We start from the raw sequence: 22,933 nt of genomic DNA on the forward strand, positions 1-22,933 counted from the left end.
TGAATATATTATTAAGACATGTTTTTTTATTTACGTGTAGACTTAAATTTTATTTAAAACCATGACGGGTCAATTTTATTGAACATTTTGATGTTAGTTTGACATCGCACAATTCTGAGTAAAATATATGTCAGCACATATAATATTAAGCATGTTTCAATGGTATATTCGAAATTATATAAAACTTTATATATCAAAAGTTATAAAAGAAAAGACAAATATGGGTAAAATTTATTATAATAATATAATGTTAAAAAAACAACCAGGAGGCCAAATATGTCTTTAACTACATATTTGGAGGGCAAACACATCTTTAAGTAGCGTTTGGAGGTCAAACACGCTCTTGACTACGCATTAGGAGGCCAAAGACATCTTTGACTACGTGTTTGGAAACCAAAAATGCTTTTGACCTTCAAATGCGTAGTCAAAGACATGTCTGGAGGGGATATTTTTGTAACTCTAAAGTTCAGAGATAAAAATGGATTCTCTCTCCATAAGTAGGACATTTTGAGAATTTTTCCTATTAGACTGTGTATTGTCGCTGAAGCTGGGCTCCGAATTCATCTAATAATATTGTGTCATGCAGTGCTGACTGGACCCTCGCTGAAGCCACATGAGCCTGTTGTGGTTCAGGCGAGCGGTGGCTTCAGCGAATTATCTGATTTTATTTGTTTTAATATAACATAATAGTATAAATAAAAAACAAATTAATATAATAAAAAAAACATTAGCATCCTAATAAAATAAAAAAAATACAAATTAAAAAAAAATTAAATATCCAAAAAATATAAAAAGACATTATTCCCGATCTCCGCCACCTCCAACTTTACGCCTTCGTTCTTGATCTGCTTTATTTTCTCAAGAACAAGCGCTTGTTCTTGTTCGAATATCTTTTGAAGCATGGGGTTGAGGTTGCTAAAGTCCTTGGTAAGAAAGTCTAACTTCCGAAATCTATCTTTTAAAACTTTCACCTCGGCCGCCGCCTCGATACTGGTCGATATTTTGTGTACGTCTTCGACAAATGCCGGATCGACCTCGGTACTTGTGGTTGATCTTTTTCCCCGGTCCCTTCTGGGCGGTCGGCGTAGGACTTGTGATTGATCTTCTTGCCCGTACACGTTTAGATCGATCCCTACATGAGCATTCGAGCTACTATATGAGACATATGCATCGGACGAAGTAGTTTTCGTACGCTTTGGCATTGAGCCACCATCAATGTTCGGTGTAATTAACTCGATCCATTTCGAGCATGACTTGAGTATGTGCCACAACTCGTCCTAGTCCCACATTTTTATTGTTCTGTACTTGTTGAACACTTCGACTTTCCACTCGTCGCATATGAATTTGTAGACTTGAAAATCGTTGCTCCCCCTCAGTCGCATTCGGCGACTGTTTCTGTTATGCAAATTTGTAAAAAGTCCAACAAATTTGCGAGTTTCGGACCATCTTCCCGATATCATATTGTCGGTACAGTCTGTATTTCTCACCATACTATAGAACAACTCTTTCACTTTTGCCCAATATATACGGTGTTTTTGATAGTCCGCTACAATTAAATAAAGATAAGTTACAAACATATTTTTAAAATTTTATATGAAAAAAAAATTAAAAATACCGGCTTTTCGATTTTGGGATATTTCAACCCATACACGACACAAAGCGTTTTTCTTCTCTTTTGTCCAAGGAGTTGTTTTTCTTTTAGATCGACTTCCTCGGCCGCTCGGCTCGAGCCTCCGCCCCTCCTTTGTTCTTCTTTTTTGGGCTCGTTTGCCCTTGGCGTCTCTTTACGAGCCTCTTGTGTCTCCGGAACAAAAAAGTTGGGGAGACGGTGGTGGCATTTGACTCAAGTTTTGTTCCATCTCGGTAGCGCCAAACACGTTATCTTCGTCTTGACCCTAAGGCATTTACAATCAATAACAACCACCCTATGGATCCATAGTTTTTAAACGGAATATATTGTTTTTGAAGTAGTGTAGAGAGAGTTGAGAGTGTTGGTAATTTATTAAAGGTTTGAGGGATTTTTATAGGTAAAAAAAATAAAATAAAAGATTTTTTTTTCGGTGATGCCCGACTGCCACCTCACATCTCCCATTCCCAACGGTCCACTTTAGCCCAAGTGATCACCGTCGCAGTGGTTCGCTCGCGGCGGGCCGTTGTGCTGTTCGCGACTGATGTGGCTCGCGGCGGCTGGTGAAAGGGCTACTCCCGAGACCACAACAGCTAGTCTTATAACTATTATGTAGATTTATGTTTGAATAACTTGATTTTTGACATTGCCATATACCGAAAATATGCGAACTTAAAAGGGTATCGTTTAGAAACAGCCTGATTGTAAATAAATTCAAGTGTGCATTACTTGGTAATCGTCTGTTTGAAGTGAAATAAATTAAAAGAGGGTAGCCATATTTTAATTAAGACATAATATAACGCCACCTCTCCCACGACTGGAATGATTATCCTTGTCTGATATGTCTGCATCTATCCCTGAATGTCGTCCTGTTAACTTTCCCACCACTCTTGTAACTGCCATCTATAATCTGCCCAGATGACACATTAAGATTTTTTTATATGTATAACTAGGGATTTGCCTGTGCATTGCGTGGCGTAAACAAACCGACCATTGTAGCAACGAGTCAACTCGATTTTGGTCAGTATCAGTTACGTTCAGGGCGAACCCAGAAAATTTGCTAACATGGGTAGGAAATTTTTTGGGTCGTTACCAAGTTGGCTATTGTTATCTATTTTGTTTGGGTCTTGTTCGGCCGTTTGGGTCGGATTAAATTGGTATGTAAATTTTTTTCGGTCCAATTCGGTTGTTTTGATCTGGTCACATATAAAATAAGATAATCAAATGAAATATTATATAACTAAAAAAAGTACGTGAAACATAATATTTAGCAATTATGGTAATATTGGTTTTTGACATGACTGTATATTCAATAACTTAACTTGAAATGTCTCAATTTTTTATTTCTTAAATTTCATGACACAAAATTTTCCATGTAATCTAAAATTTACCACGGTATGCATCTCTAATAAATTTCTTGATTTGGATTGGAAGCCGTTAAAGAAAAAGTAAAAGAATAAATAGTTAAAGAAGTATATTGAATAAATCAAAGAAAAAAAGAAAAAGTTTGTTTATCTAAATTAATTGTTGTATAAAATAAATAAATAACTACCAATAGTGATAGCTGTTAAAAAGAAATAAAAAAATAAAAAAAAATCTAATAATGATGATATTCACTAATATGGACATACTTTATACTTTTTAATTCCCACTTTTAAAAAATATCTTCTTCCTCTTTTAACCCACTTCGCCAGATTAAGTCACAGTTAATGAAAATTTTTCAACAAGTCCAGATAAAATATTTTCTTTTCATCTTACAATCTTACAATCTCAGTAGTTTACAGGGGTCGGTATCAAAATTTCACATGGGTCGGACATGATTTTAACACGTATATAGTACTAAATATTTCATAGAGAATTAACATGTTCATAAGGAATCATGAAGACGGGATCTCAATGCATAATTAGGATATCTTTTGGAGGGATTTCGCTTATGTAACCCTATCGATGTTTTGGGTCATATGTGAGAAATCTTAATTTTTTTACCTTCAACTAATTTTTATTGAAAACATTATGGTTTGTAAAAGCTTTTTAAAAACTATTGGTATCCAAATTTATGTATGTTGGCGATAGTCATATGCTTACGGTATACATTACGTCACGTGCTCACGCTTCTGCCTTGGTGGGGTGTAACATTAACACTTCATAGGTATATGGTTTTATAACCTTAATTCTTGTATTGATGGGATGCCTCGGGTCCGGAGACAATGGGTCATTTTACGGTTTATCATCTGGATATCTTTGGATAATTAAAAATTAAAAGCCTTTAAGCATAAAACCCACAGTTTGCTACCATCACACTCACTTACATCGGTTACAGTGAAGTAAAATTTATATGATCCAGTGATCATCCCACTATTAGTCATGCGTTCTTCTCTTACTTGCGTCCCATACTATTAAGAACAGGATCAACTAAAGACATGACATATATAAGCCTTGCGTCCCATACCATGAAAACTTGTAAAATCACGGGTGGTAATGGGCATGAGGTGTTGCTTGATAACGGGGTATGTCATGTAGTGGGGAACACTAGCTAGTTAGTCGAATAAATATACCTTAATCGTATCTAATGGATGCTTTGGTAGACTTTGATGCTTAAATGTAGGTGGATAAACAGTACCCTTGATCGTCTTAACTATTCATATAAAATCAGCAATAAAATTTTGATCTGCTAACTTTGAGGTTTAAGTCAAGTTGGGGGTGGCTTAGTCCGGTAAGAACTAAAATAAAACGGTTCTTGACTGTGGGTTCCGCTAGATTATAAAATAATGGAGTTGCTGGATCTTACTTGTTCCAGTAAAGATCAAGGCATGGGTTTAAGTGGAAAACAATATCAGTGATCACGGTATTTTTGTTTTTCGGATAATTCATATGTTTTTAAAGCCGTATTTTTTGATTTTGATTCCATTGCATAAGTCTTTTTCCAGATACGAAAAAAAATTAAGTGTGAGGATATTTGATATAATGGTAAAGATAAATGTTTCCCTTGTATTTTTATATAGTCTTTTATTTATTAGTTTTTAATTAGTTTTCATTTAGAATTTGTATACTACTAGCCTTCTAATGCTTGTTAGGTGTCAGTCATTAAAAATGGTTGAAAAAGAAGAAGAAACAAGCTAAAATAAAGAACCGGTCAAATCAGAAAGAAAACTGGTCCAACAGGCAGGAAAATCGGACCCTTTTGTGCTCCCGACCAAGCACTGCCACCGGGTGGGGGGGGGGGGGGGGGCTCGCCGCATGACGCTGCGCTTCTTAGGTGGCTTTCCCTTGTTTGTCTCATCGCCAAAACACGTCCAGACCAAATTCCTTGTCGCGCGACGCGACGAGGCTTATTTTCTAGAATATTCTTGCGTTTGGACGGGTTTTGAGCCTGCAATTAATTTATAAACTTGTTTAACCTTAACCCCAAAAAGGAGAGACGGATATCAGCTGCCTTGGACGAAAATCGAGCTTGAGATTGAAGGTTTTTGACGCATTTGAAGGTCTAGAAACATACAGTGAAAAGCTATCAACACAAGATCGAAGACTACGAGTTTTGTCACCATAATCTATCCTCTTTATCAAATTTTCATGATGAATTCTATTTTATCTATTTCGTTTGATTTAATAATGCTTGGCTAAATCTTTTAACATTGCCTAGGCTTTATGATGAACCATCGTGATGTTCTATTTTCTTTGGATTTTTCTTTTCGCTATGCTTTAATAAATCTAGAAAAGTTTTATTTTGTTTATTCGATGCATATGTGTGCTTGGTTTTACTTGATGAATTATATTGTTTTACAGAGTCTTTGATGATTGTTTGTCATATAATAGGATTTGATGGTTGGGTAAAAGTTAGTTAGTTTTACATATTAATTAGTTATATTTAGGATAATAAATGAATGAACATTGGTACTTCAAGTATTGCTATGTGTTTTCAGGACATTGGAAGTTAAGGTGCTTAAACAAGCTAATTCAGAGCCATCTAGATGAAGATTAAGCAAGCCGAGAAGATGGAAGCATGGGGAAACATGTATTAAGGGTTAGGAAGGATTCGGGAAAGGATTGAAGGAGAAACCTGAAGCCGAAGCGAAAATTGAACAAGATGGGTTACCAGGAAAGTGTCTTTTAGTAAAACGGGCATATCTCGGCCTAGAAAATGGGTTACGGGACCCATAATATATGAATTTCATGTTTCTCAATGAGACGAATCTAAATATGAAGTCATTTTGCTCCTTCACACGACACAAAGATGCTTCGCGCGACGCGAACCGCCTTACGTACGAAAAAATCTAGGTTTTTCCTTATATATACCCATTAACCTTACCATTCAGGATATCACGACTTCCAGAGGCAAAAGAGGAGTTCTAGGGCGACTTTCCATCATTCCAAGGCATCCGATTAGTTTCGGGTTTGCATGTTCATCAAAGATAAGTATTTTGCATAATATGTCGATGTTCGGCTAAATCCTTTGTTCGTTCTAGGCTATAGTTTTGTGTAATTCCTCTTAATACCAGATTTACTATGTTTAATGTTATGAACTTGATTTGAGTTATTGCTTTTATTTAGTTTAATTGATTGCATGATTGTTTAAACAATTTATATTTGCGATTATTGATTAGTACATCACTTGTTTGGTTTTGTTCATCAACACTTAGGGTTAGGCTCTTGTGTCATTGAACTAATAATCATCAATTAGTATTACTTAATTTGTTATCATTAAACATAAATTGGTAATTGTGTAGATCCAAGTCAATTGTGTCAATAATTCGGTTAGGGTATCGTTTGTCATCACAATCAAACTAATAGGTCTAGTAATTACTACGCAATCAAGACAAGTAAATCTGAAATTAAGTTGAATGTCACATTACCCGAACCTAGAATGAATGCTTTTTATTAATATTATTTATAAACCTTTTTAAGTAATCATTTAGTTTTAATTAAATCTTTCTCTAAAAACCGCTTGACATCGTCCGTCCACTTTAGTTATTAATTAATTTAGTAATATTAAATTAGCACTTTCCTTGAGTCCCTGTGGTGACGACTTTACTTACCCGTACTTATTCTAGGTATTTAAGTCTTAAAATTAATTGTTTGAGTAGACCGCGACAGCCTACGTCAAAATGGCGCCGTTGCCGGGGACTCAACGCGCAAAGTGCTAGTTTAGTGTTTTGTTTTGTTTTGTTTTAGTTTTTAGTTTTATTTGTTTGATTTTACGCTTGGTATCTCTGTGTTTCATGTGTGTAGGTAAATCACAATGACAAGGAGTTGGGTTTATGACCCACATGAGGGATATGAGTTCGTGGAAGATGTTGATCCGCACCATTCATTTCCATAACATGAACCACCTTCATACAATCCGCAAAGCTACTACGAGTCAAGTGAATATGATAGTGATGGACCTGAGACGCCAACTTTTCTAAGTTACCAAGAGGAGGAAGACTACTATTATGATGGTACCCCCAACCGATATACGAAGATGTCCCTCAATATTATAATCATGGTGGTACTTATCAAAGGAATTATCAGCAAGATCAAGAAGATTCCTCTAGTAACAATGAAAAGTCTACGAAAGATGTTATGGATTTTCTAAAGGAGATGAACAGAGATCAAGAAGCTCAGAATAAGGCTATAAATCAAAGGTTAGAGCTTCAGGAAACGTCTAATGCGGCCCAAGATGAATTAACGAGTCAACTATTAGAAGAGGTGGCCCAAATTAAACGAGAACGAGAGAAGTTGGCTAGTGGTTTCGTGGTGGATGATGAAGTGATAGATGAGGTTCAGGGACTTTTAGACCACGAAATGGAGGAAGAGGTTGTGGAGATTAATACCACACCAACTCCGTTAATTACCAATGAATCAATGAATGTGGCGGTTGCGGTTGAAGAAGATGACATTGAGGGACACCATTAAGATCTTTTAGGGCGAGAAGTTGAAAGTTTATATCATGTTAAAGACATAGAAACCTTTATAGAACCGATAAAGGAAGTAACCCAATTTTTGTTTGATGATGATGTAGTAGTAGGAGAGGATTCAGAGCTGTTGGAGCATAGAGTTGAATGTCTAGACCCAACCGAAGAGACAGTTTCAGATTATCCCAATTATCCTTCATTTCACATTATTCATATCGATAAAGTCTGGTATGATGATTTGAACTCGAATAAAAGGAAGGTGAAGATGAAGAATAACGGGCAACATGGTAAGAAGTGGTCTCACATAGGTACTATAGATGTGCAAACCATGAGGAAGCAAGTCTGGACACGACAAGGCAAATACCGAGCTTACATGGGAAACTCGGTAAGAAAATGCTCGGTTCGGCCCCAATCAATATTTAATGTCTCGATGATAAGAAAGAGTGTGTGGGCTCGACGTGTTCTCTACCGAGCATATGTTGGAAATTTTGAAGGTAAAAATGCATTCACAGCGGCCCGTTTTGGTTTATCGTGCATGCTAATCATGAAGGAGGAAGCAGAGCATTGGGACCCTACCTACCGAGCATATGTGGGAAATTCAGTAGGCAAATGCTCCATTAGACCACCATAACCAAGAAATCAGGTAACGGTCCGGCTGAAGACCTTAACAAAAAACTTAGCGCTAACTGGGAGGCAACCCGGCCTTGTATTCAGGTGCGTGTATATTTTGTTGTAGTTGAACTTTGTGGATGTAGTTCACTATAAACCCTCACGAGACCATACTCGTCCACCCGGGCTACCAAGGGGTTTAAAGGGCTTGTTACATACGCTATATGCAATCGTGATTCCTATGAAAGTGAGTTAGGTCTTTTAACATTTTTACTCGTTTAACAAATTTGGTTATGAAATTAATTAAGCTCGGTTGGTAATTTAAAATTAATGATTTTTTCAAACGGTTTAAAAGACCTATATTTTTAACACTTGTGAGAAGCTTGCTTCTACATGTTTGGGAGTTTGCAGATTTTGTTTTAAGAGTTGAAGAGGTAAGTTCACCGAGAGCATCACCTAGGGCACGAGAGTTGCACATGAGAGTTTTTCTAACTTATCAGGTGATTTCGTTTTCATAACCTTGTTTGTTTTATTAGTTTTGTGTTAAGAGTGAAATTGTATTAATGTATATTTAGTTATAACCAAGGTTGCAAAACTCGCTAGGCGCTCCCAGGGCGGTCGACTAAGGAGTTGCGAGTACTTGGTCTAGGAGGGGTGTACTCGGAGAGTACTCGGACATGGTAATTTATAAAGAAATAAGCTATCGAGATTATATAAATGCCAAATATCAAAAGTTTACTAAATATTCTTCAAAATATAAACGAAAAATATAAAAACAGTTAATAATACTTACATATTAGTTCAAGAATATGTCTCAATTGATGAAAGACGTACCTCAATCGAACTTAAATAAGAGGTTTGCGAGTTTAGAACTTCGAATTGAATGATAACAATGGTTGTTGCGAGTTTAAAACTAAAATTCGGTTGCATTTTAGCGTGAAAAGGAAAAAAAGTAGTGGTGGGCTCTTATAAAAATTGGTTTTTTTTAGTAAAAGTCAAAATTTTGTTAAGACCGAGTAGGACCGCCTAGGCCGAGTAGAGCCGCCTAGGTCCGAGTTGGGCCGCCTAGGACCGAGTTGGACCGCCTAGGGCCGATTCCGAGTTTTTTGACCTTGGAGAAGAAAAGCAGCGCAATGAAGTGCCGAGGAGTGCCTAGGCGCCGAGTACTCGGCCGCCTAGGCCGAGTTTTACAACACTGGTTATAACCATAATCACATTAAGCCCGATTTTAAAATTGTCAAAGTAAATTTTAACCTCGTCCCTATTTTATTTGTTACATTTTAAACATTGAGGACAATGTTTGCCTCAAGTGTGGGGATGGGGGAGAAATTGAAAATTTTAAAAAGTGTTTAATGTTCCTTGAATTAAGATTTTTGCAAAATAATGGAAAATGATAGAAAAGTCGAGGGTTGTTTTTCAAAATTATTATAAAATATGAATTAATAAAAACGGGAACACACTTGATGTGGGATGTGTCGGTAAGCTCAGCCTTGAGAATTGAAGGATAATTTGGTTGTAGACTTAATTGAACTTTAAATTGCTTGATTTTTAGTGGGAAACGCCTTTAGGGTTTGTTTGTTTAGCTAAGCCTGTGTAAGGACTGGAATGGAAGATTAGGCCATACTCAAGTCTCTTATTAGATTTGATCACCAAAAATATATTTTAGTAGGAATAGTTATTGTACGATGCTTGGATAGGCTTAACACTAGAGTATGCTAGATGGCTTGTGATATAAACATAAATGAAAATACTGCTAGTTTAAGTGGTCAACACTTCATAGGCGTATGGTTTTATGGCCTTAAATCCTATATTGATGGGATGTTCCGGGGTTAGGAGACCATGGGTCGGTATACGGTTTATCATCTGGGTATGCGTAAATCCTAGGTGGATTTATGTATATTAAATAAGCTTAAAAAGAGCAAACTCGCAGTTTATCTGCCAATTCATAAGTCATTAAACGTGATCACAAAAATTGCTTTAAAAGTACAAATTCACTACTGACTTAATTATCCACACTGTTAGTCATATGGGGTCCCCGTACTCGCGTCTCATTACCATTAAGAAGCGGACCACACGAGACACGTCATATGTAAACCCTACAGATGAATTCGTGCCTACTCACCTATAATTATGGACTTTGGGGTTTTTCTTGATAACGGGGGTATGTCATGTAGTGTGGGCTATTTGCTAGTTGGTTACTTAATTGCACCTTAATCGTATCTAATGGCCATTCTGGTAGACTTTAATGCTTAAGTTTAGGTTTTGGTTTGATAAAAATATCCAAGATTGTCTTAATTATTACATATGGGCTTAAAAATTGTACACATGTGCAAAATTTTGATGATCTAATTTTAAGGTTTAAGTCAACTTGGGGTGGTCTAGTTCGGTAAATCTTTAATGAAGCATGCTAAGGCGGCTTCAGGGCTTTGAGGTGTGGGTTCAATTTTAATCATATGAAATAATAAAAGTGTCACACCTTATTTTTCCCGGTAAGTATTGAGGCATGGGTTTAAGTGGACAACAATATCGGCAATCGTGGTTTTTGTGTTCCTTATGCTTAATTAAGATAACCTAAAAAGCATTTTGTAAAAATAATCTCTGATTCTGATTCCATTGAAAAATCTTTTTCGGGATGAAAAAGGATAAGTGTGGGGATATGATGGTTGGGTAAAAGTTAGTTAGTTTTATACATTAATTAGTTATATTTAGGTTAATAAATAAATGAACATTGGTACTTCAAGTATTGCTATGTGTTTTCAGGACATTAGAAGTCAAGGCGCTTAAACGAGCTAATTCAGAGCCATTTAGATGAAGATTAAGCAAGCCTCGAGAATATGGAAGCATGGGGAAACATGTATTGAGGGTTAGGAAGGATTCGGGAAAGGATTGAAGGAGAAACTGAAGCCGAAGCGAAAACTGAACAAGATGGGTTACCAGGAAAGTGTCTTTTAGTAAAATGGGCATATCTTGGCCTAGAAAATGAGTTACAAGACCCATAATATATGAATTTCATGTTTCTTAGTGAGACGAATTTGAATATGAAGTTAGTTTGTACCTTCGCTTGACGCAAAGATGCTTCGTGCGATGCGAACCGTTTTATATACGAAAAAATCTTGGTTTTTCCCTATATAAACCCATTAACCTCACCATTCGGGATATCACGACTTCTAGAGGCAAAAGAAGAGTTCTAGGGAGATTTCCCATCATTCCAAGGATTCCGATTAGTTCCGGGTTTGCATGTTCATCAAAGATAAGTATTTTGCATAATATGTCGATGTTCGGCTAAATCCTTTGTTAGTTCTAGGCTAGGGTTTTGTGTAATTCCTCTTAAGACCATATTTACTATGCTTAATGTTATGAACTTGATTTGAGTTATCGATTTTATCTAGTTCAATTGATTGCTTGATTGTTTAAACAATTTATATTTGCGATTATTGATTAGAACATCACTTGTTTGGTTTTGTTCATCAACACTTAGGGTTAGGCTCTTGTGTCATTGAACTAATAATCATCGGTTAGTGTTACTTAATTAGTTATCATAAAACATAAATTGGTAATTGTGTAGATCGAGTTCAATTGTGTCAACAATTCGGTTAGGGTATCGTTTGTCATTACAATCAAACTAATAAGTCTAGTAATTACTGTGCAATCAAGACAAGTAAATATGGAATTAAGTTGAATGTCACATTACCCAAACTTAGAATGAATGCTTTTTATTAATATTATTTATAAACCTCTTTAAGTAATCATTTAGTTTTAATTAAATCTTTCTCTGAAAATCTCTTAACATCGTCTGTCCACTTTAGTTATTAATTAATTTAGTAACATTAAATTAGCACTTTCCTTAAGTCCCTGTGGAGACGACTTTACTTACCCGTACTTATTATAGGTGTTTAAGTCATAAAATTACTTGTTTGAGTAGGCCGCGATAGTCTCGTTAGGATTCTGTTATGTCATTTACTATGTTTTCTTGACTAGTTTATGATTGATCTATAATAAGATCATAGAAACAATATTATAAATCTAATAAATAAAAGTGTGTTGCTAACCTAGGCGTATGGTTTTATGGCCCTGTATTGATGGGATACCCCGGGGAACGGAGACCATGGGTTGGTATGCGGTTTATCATCTGGTATGCGTAAATCCTAAGTGGATTTATTCATATTAAAAAAGCTTAAAAAGAGCAAACCCGCAGTTTATCTGCCAATTCATAAGTCAATAAACATGATCACAAAAAGTGCTTTCAAAGTACAAATTCACTACTGACTTGATCTAGCCTAGGTGATTTTTCATCGTCACCTGATTTCAAATCAACTTAGTTGTCTTTTGTTTATTTGTTTGTTTCTCTTAGTTAGTTTAGAATTAGTTATCATTAAACTCCCCCCCCCCCTTTAATAATAATAATAATTAAATAGTTTTGTCTGTCAGTCGAGTCTAATTAGCTAGTTACGTAATTTAAAGATCTTGTGGGTTCGATATCCGGACTTACTTAGCTGTACTGGAGTTGACCAGTTCACTTACAGGTTAGTAGTTTTGAGAGTCTAGAATTATTACTTTGTGTCCAGATTAGCATTATTTTAGTTAATAATTATATAACTACTTTTAGCACATCATTGAGGATCTCGAGGGACGACTAAATACTATCTTTGGGAACTGGGTGAATCCCAAGGAAGAAGTAAAGGGAGATAAGAGGAAGAAAGGACAACTTGCTACGGCTCGTCCTAATGGTGGTAGTGGTGTTGATGTGACGGTTACAAGTGGTGTTGAACTGTGGTTGGCACAATAGTGCATGGTGGTACTATTGGTGCAGAAAGTTGCTATAACTCCGGACATTAGAGTTGATAAAGATGAAAGTGATGAAGAAACAGATGGTGAGGAGGTTGATGATTCTGATGAGGATGACGATAATCCTCATGATAGTTTTGATGAAGATCCGAGCAATGATAGCAGCTCGAATGACAATAATGATGGTGACGGAGATTTCGGAGTTGGTGGTGGCAGTGGAGCAGGTAAACATAGGGCTCCACACGAGGACATACCCACGGGATAGTCCTTACTTTAATGATCCCGCAAAGAAAATAAGAGACATAGATGTTGTAATGAAGAAAGACTTATTATCTATTTTTACTGTTGATTAATGTGTAGGTACCATGTCTCCAATGCAAGAAGATGTTGACAATGATGGAATAAATTACTCCCCAAGTTCGGTTACTCCGGCTCGTGCTGTTGAAGACCCGATTCAATCGCCTGTTACTGTGGTGGCTCTTGCAGCAACTAGTGCTGAAGCTTCTCAAATGCCAAAGCAGAGAAAGAAAAAATGGTACAACCTCGACAGAACTGCAAGCCTTAGATGCCAAAATTATCTGTACCTTGATGATTCTCTGATCCTTTACTGCAAGTGACACAATGATAGCAAAATAGGGCAATCAAACGTGCTAATGGGGATTTACATACTTGAACTATTCGGATATGCATTGGTGGTCTCAACTTGACATGAATTATTTTCGAAGACTGTGGGCAAAGTTGCTTATGAAGAAAAATTGGAAGGATGGTTCAAGCGCTTCTTGAGTAGAGAATAGAAGGAGGACTACCTCAACTTCACAATTAACAAGGGTAGATCATATCGGCATCCGGACAGAAGTTGATCCCAACATCAGCAAGAGAAGAAAGGCATGGAGGTACAAGATGCCTAAAGATCATGGGGAGCCTATTTGCCACGGTGGGTCATTCACTCCCAACATGCTATATGACTTTGTTGCATGGGAGTTCGACAATAGCACATGGAAGGTGGTCATTCACTGTGATACCATGCACACGCTCCGTGTCTTTGATAAGTATGAGCTTGCATGTCTCGGCAAGGTGGATTTGTTAAAACTTAACAATTCTCCTCTATCCACAGTTGAAGACTTTCGAAGGGATAACACAGACAATGTAGTTGAAAAGGTCAACAAGTTTGCTAAATATTTTGTTGACAATCAACTGTTTGATTATGACTCCCCCTTCGAATAGGAGACCGACTGAAGACGATAGCTGAAGATAATACGAAAAGACTAGAGGGAGATTATAGGACCCCGTTTTGTCATATAGTCTTTTATATTATTTCTACTATTAACGATGCAATTTATTTAGATTTCGTTTTGTTGTAATAACGCTTGGACCCGAGACCATGTATTGTGAGCCCATTGGGCCGGTTATAATGTAAAGATGCATGGTACGCTCTCAACTATATAAGGTGGAACATACCCATGCACACACAACCCTTTTGCAAATCGTATCCATACTTTTCTACCAACTCTTTCTCTCTACTCGCTCTATTTTTACCAAAACCGGAAATAACCGAACACCAACTAGATCTGAGATCTTGGTTACCTACTAGTGATTTCCGCTAGCTAGTAGTTAAGATTGATCCAAGAACACGTTGTTTGACCCGTCTCTGTGACCTACAGGAAAACTTCACTAACTTTTAGTGTTCCGGAGATTATAAGATTGCATTTTGGTGTCGGCTTAACAACCTCTATAATCTTTCTACACTCCTCTTCTTATAAAAAGTTGTAGTTTCATAAAATCAAGTGCGTGCCATCAGGGGCGGATTCGGTGTTAAGCCAGGGGAGCATATGCATCCCCTCAAATTCATATTTTCTTTTATAAACTTCTAATATATTATACTCAAAGACTCTAAGTGCCCCATTCATGTTTTTTTAAGTGCCCCAAACTTAGTCCAACTTTTCAAATGCAAGTTTAATTTTGCTTTCACAAAATAACAATTAAGCTTAGATTGTTTAATTGTCTAACCACTTCATTAATTAGTTATTAATACAGTGGTATATTCTTGAGTTTAATTGGACTGTTATAAAATTTTAACCAAAATATGATAGTATTCAGACTATTTCTTTTTCTTTTTTATAATTCTACACTATTTAAGTTTGTAATTTTTTTTAATTTGTACATAATATGACAACTATAGAAATGTTTTTGTTAATTGTTATATATATTTTGTTATTGTGTTTTGATGAAATTTATTGCTTGCATGTCTATACATAGTTTATTTAATGTAATTTCTTTTGACCCGACCCATTTTGGTTTGACTTGTTTTAGTATGACTTGACCCGTTTTAGGTTGACAATTTTTGACACCACTGACAAAAACTTCTGAATCCGTCACTACGTGACATACAAGTGGCAATGCTATCGGATTGTAGTTTTTACTCCAATTTGACATAGACACTCAAAAGTTTGTAATTCTGTTCAGTTCGTAGTGGAATTCAATTCCAATCACTAATATTTTTCTTCCCCCTTTTGTTACTATTAAAGACGAAATCCTTTTAGCTAACCTATAAATAAAAAAAATTGGGTGAGACGGGCGTAAATCATCAAAATCGGTATAAACGGTTAACATCTCATCTTAGAATGGCTCACCCATGCATTAAGGTGGTTCCAAATGCTCTTCAAACAAATAGAAAAGAAAAGACAAAATGGCAAAAGACGTCCTTTACGTTTGACCCAATTTTCATTAGACGTCCTTTAATGAAAGAAATAGCAAAAGACATACATGATGTTTCAAATTCTTATCACGTTACGTCCTTTGGCACTAACCAAGTTAATTTTTTTCGTTAAATATAGTCATATGCAAGGCACATGAGGGTAGTCTTGTAATTTTATAATTTATTTAATATTTAAAACTAAAATCCAGAACACACACCATCTCTCTCTCTCTCTCTCTCTCTCTCTCTCTCTCTTCTTTCTCTCTCTTCCTCCCTTTCTCTTTCAATAGTCAACATTAAAGAACCCATTTGACCGTCACCACTGCACCGCTGCACCTGCAACCACCGACGACGGTGGTTCCCCAACCCCGTCAGCACAAATGAAGCAAGACCCGCAACCGTCGCCACACCTGCACCTGCTGCTGCGTCTACAACCACCGACGACGGTGGTTCCGCTGCACCTGCAACCACCATCGTTATTCTGGAGGATAAAGCTAGCGTTCCGGCAACACATACAGATCCAAATCACTGACAAGCGCGACGGCGTGGTGGATATTTAATCACCTTGTCGTTTTCTATTTGGTCAGTTGCGACATCGATTGAGGTGGAGGATAACAACGATTGGTAGGCGCTGGTGTCCGACGACTCCGATTCCACGTCACGGCCACGTAAACGCTTGATTAAGAAGAGTACGGCGGATGAGGCCGTGCCAGATTTCGGAATGGATGATGACGTGGAGGATGACATGGTTGCGTTTGTGAGAGATGAGTCGGATGGCGGTGGCGGTGGGAAGAGGAAGAAGGTTTCAGGTGACGGTGGGAGTGGGAGTAAGGCTTCGATTCAAAATAGGGTTTCGATGGTAGTTGAGTTTGATTTGTTCTAGCATGGATCTAGGGTTTCGATTAAGGTAGAGTTAGGCTTCGATGAGGAGGAAGAAGAGGATAATGTCTTGGTGATGGAAGTGGCGGTTTCAGGCGATGGTGTTAAGGGTTGCCGGAAATTATGGTGTCGGCCAGCGGGGAGAGGGAGGGGGAGAGAGAGAGAGAGAGAGAGAGAGAGAGAGAGAGAAAGTGGGTTATATATATATTTTTTTTCTTTTTAGTTTTAGTTAATAAATATATAGGTGAAATTACAAAACTACTCTCATGTGTCTTGCACATGATCGAATTTAACGAGAAAATTTAACGGGGTTAGTGCTAAAGGACGTAACGTGATAGGAATTTGAAACATAATGTATGCCTTTTGCTATTTCTTTCATTAAAAGACGTCTAATGAAAATCGGGTCAAACGTAAAGGACGTCTTTTGCCATTTTGTCAAAAGAAAAAAAATAAGCTAACCTAAAAAATTTGGGTGCATATGTTGGATCATGTGAGGAACTATATATCGTCTCTGAATAATTTCTGTATATGAGAAATCTAGTGAGATAATCAATATGATCGTTCTTATCTGAAAAATGGATCCATTTATAACCCTTATTCTTCAAAAAATATAGAATAGTTGTGATGATTTTTAATTTATTTTTTCTAAAAAAAGTTTACATATATTTTTTTTCTGCGCCGCGCAGACCGCACGCAAAATTATCATCTGTAGATTATTTGTCTTTTGAAAGATGTTTAATTAAAAACGTTTACGTGAAATCTTATTGATATAGACTTGGCTCATCCACTTTTAGCAATCTCTAAGGTCTGTCGAGGATGTTTAACCACCACCACCCACCGTCCTCCACCATCACCGTCCACCACCACCAACCACCACTATCGTCTACCACCACTACCACAACCCACCACCCACCATCCGCCACCACCACCGTCCATCGTCTATCACCACCACCGTCCGCCATTATTATGTAAATAATTCAAAAATTGTCAATCATTTCTATATGCAATATTCAGTTATTGGCAATGGCCTTAAAATAGGGAAAATTCTCAAAATGTCCCTTTTTTAGAGATAGATAATATGTCCCCTTAAAATTTAAATCTCATATTTGTCTATTTACTAACATGTTGTCGCCTCTACGTTAGGAGTTTGAAACGGCATTTTCTTAATTCGTCGCCTCCTCGCTATGCTAGCTCAAAACTCGTCGTCTCATCGTCATGTTAGCTCAAAACGTGTTGCCTCCCCGCTATGTTAGCTTAAAAATTAAATTTTGTTATTTAAAAAATTATATCTAAATAAGGTACATTTAAATGGATTTTGATGATATACAAGAGTTTTCTTAATCATATTATTATCCAAAATCCAATATACTAGAATTTAAAAACCAATAAAATTAAAAATATTTAAATATTTTTGAAATTAGTTTAGGATCCATGTTTGTAGTAAAGATAAGCTAGATTTTTTTTAGCTAACATGGTGAGTAGACAACGAGTTTTGATCTAACATGACGGGAAGACAATGGGTTTGAAGCTAACAAGACGGGGAGGTGTCAAGTTTTGAGCTAACATAGTGAGAAGACGATAAGTTAATTATAAGTATGTCGTCTCGAACTTCTAATATAAAGACAACGACAAGATAGTAAGAAGACAAAAGAAATTTGAAATTTGGAGGGAAATATTTAGACTCACACTCTTAAAATGCGACACTTTGGTAACTTTACTTTAGGAATTTTCCCCCGAGAATGAAGATCATGCCCAACTGCCAAATCCTTTTTACTTCCAAGAAATGTGCAACAACATCATAGGAAAAAACTAATACACCTCTACCAAACCCAATCAAATATACTGTAGCCATGCAAACCATACAAACTATCTGACTCCGATCAAAAACACCTGATTCCAAAAAAACCTAATACACCTCCACACAACCCAATAAAATCAACTGGAGCCATGCAAACCATAGAAATCATCTGGATCCACTTGCACACTTGAAAATTCACTTGGAAGTTGATTTAATAATCAATTTTGAAATTAAAATTTGGGACTTGAATCTGACTCCTATATATATGCATGTCTACACCCTCAACTAAAATCAATCTTATCTGCTAATTACCATAAACATAATGTTGCCTCTCATCTCATTTCCCCTTCTTTTGTTGCTCTTGATTCCACTTAAATGGCTTCTTTCATCCGCTTTTAAAACAAAAAAAAACCTACCACCATCACCACCAAAGCTTCCAATCATCGGAAACCTTCACCAACTAGGCGCCGTCCCCCACCTCAATCTGCGAACGTTAGCCGAAAATACGGACCCGCTATGATGCTTCACCTAGGGAGTGTACCCATGCTTGTAGCTAAAGCAGCTCAAGAAATCTTGAAAACCCATGACTTAGTCTTCTCAAATCGTCCCAAGTTATCAATTCCGGACCAACTTAACTATGGCTCAAAGGACATAGGATTTGCACCCTATGGAGAGTATTGGAGGCAGATCAAGAGCATTTCTATCATCCATCTTCTAAGTAAGAAACGGGTAGTTTTGGTATGTTGGGGGATATCATTATTGCTGAACCCAATGCCTACATTGCCTTTGCGGGTAAAAGAGTAATTGAACAAACATTGAATAAAACAGTACCCGACGGTTCACAAGCGGCTGAGTATTTATTCCAGAAGGGCTTATTCGATTTAATCGTACCACGTAATCCTTCGATCGTTTCGACAAGTGCGAGAACGAGAAACATCTCGTCTGATAGAGAAGATCGCGCAAAGTGGAGGCTCGGTGGTTAATTTGAGCAACATGCTTGTTAAGCTTACCAACAATGTAATTTGTGAAGTGGCCCTAGGAAAGACGTACAGTGATGATAATTTAAAGTTCAAGGACATGCTTGTGAGGTTTCAAACTCTTCTTGGTGCTGTGAGTTTCGGGACTTACGTTCCGTGGCTATCATGGGTGGATTGGGTGCGTGGTTTGGACCGGAAGACGAAGAAACTTGCGAAAGAACTTAATGATTTCTATGATGCCATTATTGAAGAGCATGTGGTTAAGAGGGAAAAGGGTGGTGCTGGAAATGATCAAGAGCATGATCTAGTTGATATATTACTTGATGTTTAAAAAGACGGTGCATCCAATTTTACTTTTGGGAGGGATACCATTAAAGCTATCGTCTCTGTAAGTCTCTCCTTTAAAAATAACTCAAAATCAATTCAACTGTTTTTAATTACAAAATACGTAGTAAATGAATGATAAGGATACTGTTTCCTGTATCTACCCGCCAAGAACTTAATTGTTGCTTTATTTGTATAACTTACACATGTATTTCAAATACTCGTATGTATAGGTCATTTGTATGATATTTATAATAAACACGTTTAGGTAAGCCCCACTAAACTAACGAACATATTCCACATTTTTATATGTAAAAATACAAAATTTCATAACTAAGAATCACTTACAAAAAGAATAAGCAATTTGGATTTGTTAGTTCTACAATCCCAGTAATTTCATGTAGTGTATTTATACCACCCCCCACACCCTATATATATATATATAAATGCCTATATATCTATCTTGTATAGGATGTGTTTTCTGGAGGAACTGATACAACATCTGCAAGTATCGAATGGGCACTAAGCGAGCTAATCAGACACCCACACGCCATGAAAAGGTTGCAGCAAGAGGTGGCAGGTGTAGCCAAAGGAAGATCCATGATCACCGAGGATGATATTGAACAAATGCCTTACTTGAAAGCTGCCTTAAAGGAAACTTTGCGATTACACACTCCACTACCATTGCTCGTTCCTCATGAATCAATGGATGATGTCCGAGTCATGGGGTATGATCTCAAAAAAGGTACCCAAGTGATGGTAAACGGTTGGGCGATTGCACGCGATCCTTCAATATGGGGAGACGCTGAGATGTTTAAGCCAGAGAGGTTCTTAAACACTTCTGTTGATTTTAAAGGGTTTCACTATGAGCTTTTACCATTTGGTTCCGGGCGAAGATCGTGTCCTGGATTGCAGTTTGCGGTTTCCATTAATGAGCTCGTGTTAGCCAACTTAGTGTACAAGTATGACTTTGCATTGCCAGATGGTGTAAGAGTTGAGGAACTTGACATGACTGAGTTGGTTGGACTTGTTGTTCGTAAAAAGAATCCTTTACTGCTTGTGGCATCTGCTCGTTTTTAGTAGTTTGATGTTGGTATGCTAAATAAATAATTTCATGGTATATGAAATTAAATGTTGTTTAACTTTTATGTATTGTAATGAATCAACATATGGGACGGGGATATTATTATATATAGAACCCCCGCTTTGTACTTTAAATGTTTCCGTGAACTGTTTTCTTTATCCTTAATAACCCGGAATAGATGAGTATTAAATTTAAATGTATAGAATCTCGTTTTGTCGAAAGTACGTTTTTCAAACTCTGCTAGTTTTGTAATTAACGGGCCACGATCATTCGTTTCATGCATAAGGCCGGGGTGAGGGGTCTTGAAGTTGCAATTTTTATTTATGTAGTAGTTGAAGGTCCCTGATTCCTTGTTGCTTAGTCTTTTACTATTAACCACCCGTTGCTAAAAGAATAAATAAAATAATAACATTCTCTATTTTAGTTTACAATTAGTCACCTCATGAAAAATAGCCTTATAAACCCAATCAAAAGCATACTCATCAAGTTTGACATAAACAAATCACATTATATATATACTTATTAAAAATGATTTACTCATATAACGCCGCTGTTCATAAGATTATAAATTTTAGAGATTGCCATACAAGCTCTTAATCTAGTTTGTTACATGTCATGTAACAAATTTTTGCCTCTTTTGTCTCTCTTTTAGCCCTTCAACCATCTTTTTCTATTTCCTTTTGTCCTCTGCGTTGTATCGCCTATAAACCAAGTCGCCATCGCCCCCGTCCATTGTTTGTTGCCTCCCTAAGAAAGGGCTTCGTCTCCACACGATGTATGGTGGTATTGTCGGAACAAGTAAGTTTATGGTTTAGATGGTAAATTGTATCAGAAACCCAACTAAAAAGTTTAAGCACATAAAAAAATAGAATCTACCTTTCAATATCCTTAATTGTTTTCTCATTGTTGAATATGAAATGCTCATTGAGCATAATCTTTTCAGGGACGATTCAGTTGAAGGAGGCTTATAATTTGACCATATTTATATTTGTACAAGAAGATTGAGTAGATGTATTTGTGTATTTAAGTTTGATTTTATACTGTAGTTTATTCTCTTTTTTATGGATAAAAATATATGATCTTATGTTTGCAGAAATGCGTTTGCCGCATCACTACCCGTATTTTGTTGCTAAGGTATTATTCCATGTGTTCTTTAGTCACATGAACCCTAAACATAGTCATATGATTCCGTCGATGTGCGAATAAGTGGTAGTGGTGTATTTGTAATTGAATATCTTACCAACACAGTACATTGTCTTCGTAAAAACAATTTTTAGATACAAATTGACAAGCCAGTTACTTGCAAAGTTTTGCAATGCCTTTGTACACGCCCGCACACTAAATCATATTAATACGCTTTTGATCGTATTGAACGACACACGAGTTAGCTAAATCCAATTAAGCATAGAAAATTACAGAACCCACCTGAGGCAGGCTGCCTGAAACCAGGAAAACACTACAGTATAAAACGAAACATGAGAACAAAAAAGAGTTCTTCTTTCCGTCTTTATTTTAATATGGTGTTGATTTAACCCGTAATGACTATCGAAAAAGAGATGAAATAGCCCGTGTTGGTAAATTTGGTGATTGACGTAGGCTGTCGCGGCCTACTTAAACAATTAATTTTAAGACTTAAATACCTATAATAAGTACGGGTAAGTAAGGTCGTCTTCACAAGTACTCAAGGAAAGTGCAAGTTTATATTTTTAACTAATTAATTATTAACTAAAGTGGACAGACGATGTCTAGCGGTTTTTAAAAAAGATTACTTAAACTAAAAGATTACTTAGAAAAACTTTGTAGACAATATTAATAAAAAGTATTCATTCTAGGTTCGGGTTATGTGTTCCATACGTCAATCATAGATTCTTTATTCTTTGGTTTTATAATAATTGCTAGTCCTATGGTTTGATTTATGATGACAAACGATACCCTAACCGAATTGTTGACAAAAATGAACCCGGACACCACAATTACCAATTCTATGTCTAAGATAATTAACTCAATGATAAGGTTTGATGATTATAGTTCAAGGACATAAGAGCCTAACCCTAAATGTTGATGAACAACCAAACAAACATTACACAAATCAATAATCGCAAACACAAACGTTAATCAACCAAATAACTAGTTAAGCAAGACAAATTCATATAAAATCAATCAAGCTATATCCATTAAGTATAAGAATCTGATCATAACAGTATTTCACACAAAACCTTAGCCTAGAACGAACATGTGAACTTAGCAGAGTATCGACATAATCG

General features: G+C 36.5%; 1 pseudogene across 1 annotated transcript; it reads left to right on the top strand.

Annotated features, from left to right (window-relative positions):
- The first annotated feature begins 18,606 nt into the window (after window positions 1-18,606).
- Window positions 18,607-20,669, top strand: LOC143587723 (3-beta-hydroxylase pseudogene; annotated as a pseudogene). Its single transcript, XR_013144956.1, has 3 exons — window positions 18,607-19,018; window positions 19,190-19,649; window positions 20,057-20,669. The product of XR_013144956.1 is annotated as a 3-beta-hydroxylase pseudogene (transcript).
- The last annotated feature ends 2,264 nt before the right edge of the window (window positions 20,670-22,933 follow it).

This window comes from Bidens hawaiensis, unplaced genomic scaffold (genome assembly GCF_021521415.1).
Source record: "Bidens hawaiensis isolate Kalapana, Puna unplaced genomic scaffold, B.hawaiensis_p1.1 tig00035851_1, whole genome shotgun sequence".
Classification (NCBI taxonomy): Eukaryota; Viridiplantae; Streptophyta; class Magnoliopsida; order Asterales; family Asteraceae; genus Bidens; species Bidens hawaiensis.